At 41.6% G+C, this 6,242-nt stretch overlaps 1 pseudogene; it reads right to left on the bottom strand.

Moving 5' to 3' along the window:
• Positions 1-48: 48 nt before the first annotated feature.
• Positions 49-2,932, bottom strand: LOC100949989 (annotated as a pseudogene).
• Between the last annotated feature and the right edge of the window lie 3,310 nt (positions 2,933-6,242).

The following is a 6,242-nucleotide window of genomic DNA, read 5'->3' as shown; positions in this document are numbered from 1 at the left end:
GACTGAAGAGACAAAGGCAAGGAGGGAGAGGAAGGGCTTGCAGTAGTCTCAGGCAGTGGACTCTAACACAGATTCCCTCAGTGCAAAGTCCCAGAAGTGTTCAGCCCAATACTTTTTGAAATGCTCACAAGCCATGTTCTCTGCGGGGCACCGTTTGAACTTCATCTCTCCAAAGCTCCGGTCTTTGGCTGTACCCTCCCAGACCAGTACACATCTGTTGGTTTTCTTCACAGCTTCCTCATCAGATACCTCCTCATCATCTCCCTTCGTATTAGATGGCTGTTCATCCCTCTTTATCCAATGCATCATAAGATGCTTAAATTTCTTCTGGGCTTTGGGGCCCCCTTCCACTACCACGTTGACGTCCTTGTGCAGGACCACCACCCCTGTCAGGTACAGTTGCCTCAGTCTTGCACTTCTTGGCTGGGTTGGCCAAATTTCGAACTCTATATACAGATATGTGTATCCCATGTGAAATGTCTTCTTTAAGCTTTTTAATTTTCTTGACCTTTCTCTGTTCTGCTGTAAGTTTTCAGGCAGCATTGGCCTCTTCATGCGTTTTCTGTCTTTTTGCCATTTGAGCTTTGACATGGGCTTCTGCCTTTGTGGGGTCTTGAACAGCTTCTGTTCCTAATACTTGCATCAGATTAGAAATTCTGAAGGAGGCATCAGGCCCAGCCTGACTTTCTGTTGTAGTTCTTTCTGTGCTTCTCTCCTTGTCTACCTCGGAAGTTTTTTCTATTCCTTCTTGGTAAGATATACCCCCAGAGTAACTGGTGTGTCACTGTCAACTGGAGGATTAAGCTGGGCTGGATGTTCAACAAGATTTGTGATCCCCAAATAATCTTCTCTCTTGGCATTTTCCTTTCTAAGGTCAAAGTCATTGGGGATGATGTAAGAGTCCCACCACTCAACTTCAGGGATATCTCCTTCCTTTAATTCCTTTTTAGGAGCAATGAGGGTGAGCCTATGTGAAGTATGGATGCCTGTTTTTTGAGCTGCCTGTGAGATCTCTGCTTCTCCAGTTGAGGCTTGGTCCATCATTGCTGAACAATCTTCTCAAATTTCCCTTTGTCCTGAAATTTAAAAGTTCATCTCTGGCATTGGGAAGGGGCAATTGAAACTCTGGGGTCAAAAATCATATTGGACTCTATATATTCTGATGGCTTTTCTTTTAGCTGTTGCTTGAATTGTTCCCTTCTCACAGCACCAATATTGGCCTTAAGAGTAGGCATGCAATGTGTCAGCTCAGTCTCCTGGCCTGTTGCATCTACAGTGTGACCCTGTTCATCTAGGATCAGTGGTGTAGGTTTAGTTTGATCTTTTAACTCCAGCTTTGGGGGAGCAATGCCCATAGCATAGAAATTAGCCAGGGCTACCATGTTGGCATTGCCAATGAGTCCTTGCTTCAGTGACAGCTGGGCTTGGATTCGAGCTTGTAGTTAGCTGCTTTTCTTGCTTTCTCAATGGCATCATTTATGAAAGCGGCAGCCTGGGAGGGCTGAATAGTGTTGCCAGTTGGAAGTCACTCTGGTTGGGAAGAAGAAGGAGTCTTTGGCTGACGTGTAGTGGGCTAATGAAGCTCAGTTGTTTTTTTCTCTCCTCAATTTGTCTGTTGCTGCTTCGATCATCTGTTTGATCTGGAACTTAGCATGCCTGGAATCTCTGATGGAGGACCAGGTATCACCTCTGGCTCTTCTTTGGCCTTCTCAAAACAGGGTATTCATCACTTCTTTACACCCAAAGATTCTTTGGAAATCTCAGAGTCATCACCGAACACCTCCTTTAGCTCTCGTTTTCTGCTCCTGTCACTGCTAGACTTGGAATGCCTAGAGCAGGGGTCCTCAGACTTTTTAAACAGGGAATCAGTTCCCTGTCCCTCAGACCGTTGGGGGGCCAGACTGCAGGCCCCGGGAGGAGTCCGCTGCTAAGCAGGACAGGTAGCAGCGGCAAAAACACCCGGCCGGCCAGATAAGTGTCCTAGGTGGGCCGCATGTGGCCCGTGGGCTGTAGTTTGAGGATGCCTGGCCTAGAGCTTTGGTCTTTCTGCACAGCCTCAAATAGTTTGTCCACAAATCAGAGAGTGGAATCATCGAGAAAAGGTTTCAGATGGTCAGCTGCCTTCTTCTTGTCTATGCCCTTCCCCACACAGTTCATTGCTTCTGTGACCACTGTGGGCTCCGAGAAACCCAGTACTCCCTTGATTATCTTCTCTCTCCATGGTTTCAAATCATCCAGCTCCCTCTTAGTGCCATTTTTCAGGAGAAGGAAAACAATAGCTCAAGTGGGATTCGATACTCACAAACTTCAAGCCCTGAGACTGTGCATTACTTTTTAAATTAAAAGTGAAGTGCAGTAGTACTGTAGACACTGCTCTTCCCTACTAGCTGGTACTGAGTCTGTGCCCTGCTCGTGTGGTCTACGACTGCACTTAGTTTGCTTGGGTCATACTGTGGGGTGTCCTGCACTGTTCCGTCTGGATGCAACTATGTCAACTACAACACCATCTCTCTTGCACAGCAATTAATACCAAAATACTTCTGAAGGACAAAGTATTTTCCAGACAATCGAATAAAACTTGAGATAAAAAATTCCCTTTTATTTCTCTGGTAGTCTTTCATAATGTAGCACAATTTCCCATCTCCTCGCTGGCCACTTTCATGGTGTCTTCTTCTTTCAGCAGCTGCTTCAGCACCCGGCTGAGTTCTGGTGCAATGATCCAATCCACTGAGAGCAGAGCGCGCGACCAAGCGTACAGCAGCAGCCGGCTCGCTTCGCCTGGGTCCACAGGAGTGGCTGCACAGCTGTGGCAGTGGCTGCCTTTATAGGGCTGTGAGAGGGTGGAGCCTCTCGTGAGAGCTCCGAATCTTGCAAGAGCAGGGGCAAGGCCCTTTTCCCTTCTTTTGACGAGGCTTCTAGCATGTTCATTCATTCTGGGGGCTTCATGAGACGGCTTGGCTTGATCCTTACCAGACTTAAGGAAAGAGGCCTGCAAGGGCCTGGCCAACGCCAGAAAGGAACCCTAGAAGAAAGGTCCTTAAGGGCCTGGTAGGGCCCTGAAAGGACTTGGGAAGCGATTTTAAGATTGACTAAGACAGCACGTGCAGCTGACTCTGAGCAAGAACAAGCCGTTCTTGTGGGTTGAGATAAGAGGATCCCTTTGGTGTTCTCATACTCATTTTCCAGCCTCATTATGTCAGTCTCTGCAAGTCTCATGAGTTGAATTTCTTCCTCTCCGAACTTATTTTCCAGTTTCCTCTTCTCTGGGACTTCTCAGAGATGTTCATTTTGTGAGGCTCCTGTAATAGTAAAAAATAAAGAACTCCTATATCAAAGTTCAAAAATAATAGTATATGTAAAGTGTTTCTGTTTGACAGGTGAAACATGTTTGACTTCATTCTCCTGCCAGTCTCATCTGCCTTTCTCTGTGGCTGTGGGTGCAGTCTCCCTTGGAAGACAATGACTAGAGTCTAAGAAGCACAGTCCTTTGTGGAATTTGAGTTTGGGTCCAAACAGACCTGATCCCATCCCTCCTCCACTAAAGACAGCCCTTTATGCCTTCCCTGCTCCTTTTCATCTCTTAACAGTACTCGACTTCGCTTCCTTCAGACACTTAGTACTACCTCCCAGGTACTTTTCTCACTGTTCTAAGCAGTTCAGCCCAAAGCAGGGCAGAAGAAACATCCCCACTCTCCTGGTGAGAATATGCTCCGGCCCAGGTCTTCAGAGCTTGCCAAAGTAATTAAATAAAATGTTTTAATATTTAATATTTTCTCACTTTAATTTCATGTCTTTTATAAATAATTTCTCCCCTGTAGGCTATTGCATTTCTTTTTATAGAGAAAAAGCAAAGCTTCCATTTTTGTCATATTTACAGTAAATTTGCTTTCACATTATATTTGACAAGTGTGTCTTCAAATGGAAAATCTCAGGGGTGTTCTATTGATTCAAAAAAGCCACAGGTAACCGTTTTTAAAAATCATGTACTACTTTTTAGAGTTAAAATTTGTTTATTTAGTTTTGAATAGGTAGTACATTCCTATGCTTCGAACTATAAAATGTTTCCTTTCCTCCTTGGTTTCCAACTCAACCGGTTCCCCTCTGTTGAGGTAACTTTCCAGCTTCTTGTTTGTCCTTCCAGAGATATTGTGCATGTATAAAAGAAAATGTTTGTATACAAATGGCCAAATATAAAACACATTACTCTTCATCATTTTTCTCCCCACTCTACCAAGTTTCTTACAGATTGTTCCATAGCATGATATAAGGATTTACAATCGGGGATGTAATCTGTTATGCATACTACTGTATAAATGTACCATAATTTATATAAACAGATTTCCTGATCAACATTGAGGCTATTACAAATAATGTTTTAATCTTGTATTTACATCATCTCCCACACAGGCAATTATACCTGTAGGAGACATCCCTAGAAATTTGACTGCATTTTTTTAGACAGGCAGTTGTTATGCCAACTATACAATTTTCATATACTTGATAAATGGGCAAAGCAAAATGGTTTTAAATAACGTTTTAATTTTAATCGTCACATTCTATGAATTTTATGATGATAAGACCGAGAAATTATCATATGTGTACTTGTTTTGCTTTTGTTTTTTAGTTTGTTTTTACTTCCTTCTCCTCTTTTCTTCATATTTTCACTCCCTTCTATTTTTCTTTCTCAGCTTTCCTTTCTTTCTTCCTCCCTCCTTTTCTTCCCTCTTTCTTCTAGTTTGTTTCTGTTAGTGGTCAGACTGAGAGCTACGTAACCACTAGGTGGTGGTACAAGAACATAGGGAGGAGTATTTTTGTAAACACGCTAGGAATTAGTTTTGATTTCCTGCTTAGTTTTTAAATTGCTATACACTTGGGCCCTTAAATACCTCCTAGGGGATGCCATTGTGATTGCTGTTTAGTAGTTGAGCCAACATAAAATTGATGTTGAGTTTTACAACAGCTGTTCTAGACCACTTTATGTTGATGTTGAGGCTTTTTAAAAATGCTCATTGCTTGGAAATGTTAACTCTTCGGTAGGAATCTGTTAAGTTTTCTGAGTGATTTGAAGGGCTGGCTTGGAGTTCTGAATGATTTACAGATCTTACAATGTTGCAGCTGAGACTACTTAGAATTTATAATTCTGCTTTATTTAGCTGACTGAATTTCAGTAAAGAAACAAGAGTTTCCCAGGTATTTCCTATGGAAACATCAGAAGGCATCTGCTTACTATGATTTCTGTCGGATGGAGTTCAGTGTTTGCGCAGCCTTGCAGCAGCGATCTTTATCTAAATAGCCTAAATATATTTTTAAGTGTTTTAAAATCGAATGTAAAAGTATTTTTCTATGTGTGAATTGCCTTATTTGGGGATATATACTTTGTGGTCTTTTATATGTTGAGTCTGTGCTTAACATGTTTGGACTGATTAATTCTCCTTCAATCACAAAGGAAAGGAATCTAGCATAAATATGAAAGAATCTTCACCTATATTAGAGCTGCATGATCATTTTCGTCTTTAAACAGTTAAAATTCTGTATAAGGTATTTAGTGCAGGAGTGTGATTGCAGTTATCCTGTAAAACAATCTGGCACACACATTTTTATCCTATGTAGAATCCCTGCTGGATTTGTAGAAATAGATATACAGTGGCTCTCCTGCTTCATAACAGAATGGTCATGTCAACTTGCAAATTCACATCTTCCTGAGAAGTAACCTTACCAAAAAGTACCTACTGACTTGCCTTGATGGGCTGGGTATTTTTAGACAAGTTCTAAGGTATATCACTTCATTTTCATAGTTATTGATAGTGCTACATACTACTTTTACCAATGTTCCCTGAGTTAGAAAATAAAGAGTGCTAACATTTTAAATAAATTGTCTTGCAAGATTTGATGAGAATATGGTTTTCTTCCCATTTATGACACAGTCTTGCTAATTCAAGTCTATGATTCAATAACCAGTAGTGGTCTGCTACATCACACCCGAAGCCTTCATTTAAGGCATTCAGTGTTTAGCCAAAAGGAATATGGCTTCTTTGTACCTATTCATGCATTATGAAAAAACAAAAAAATAATGACAGACTTCAATTCAGCGGACAAATGCTGCCTTAAAAGAAGCATCCCTTAAATGATAAAAGCACTATAATAGTGTTTCAGTAAATAGAATCCAGTTCAGCTGACTCCTTAGGTTTATTAGGAAAGATAGGCCTTTTTGTGATCTGCAACGTTTAAATCAATTGAACTAT

The sequence above is a fragment of the Otolemur garnettii genome, unplaced genomic scaffold (assembly GCF_000181295.1).
Source record: "Otolemur garnettii isolate 467f Iridium unplaced genomic scaffold, OtoGar3 scaffold00048, whole genome shotgun sequence".
In the NCBI taxonomy this organism is placed as follows: Eukaryota; Metazoa; Chordata; class Mammalia; order Primates; family Galagidae; genus Otolemur; species Otolemur garnettii.
This window is presented reverse-complemented; position numbering and strand designations above follow the sequence as displayed.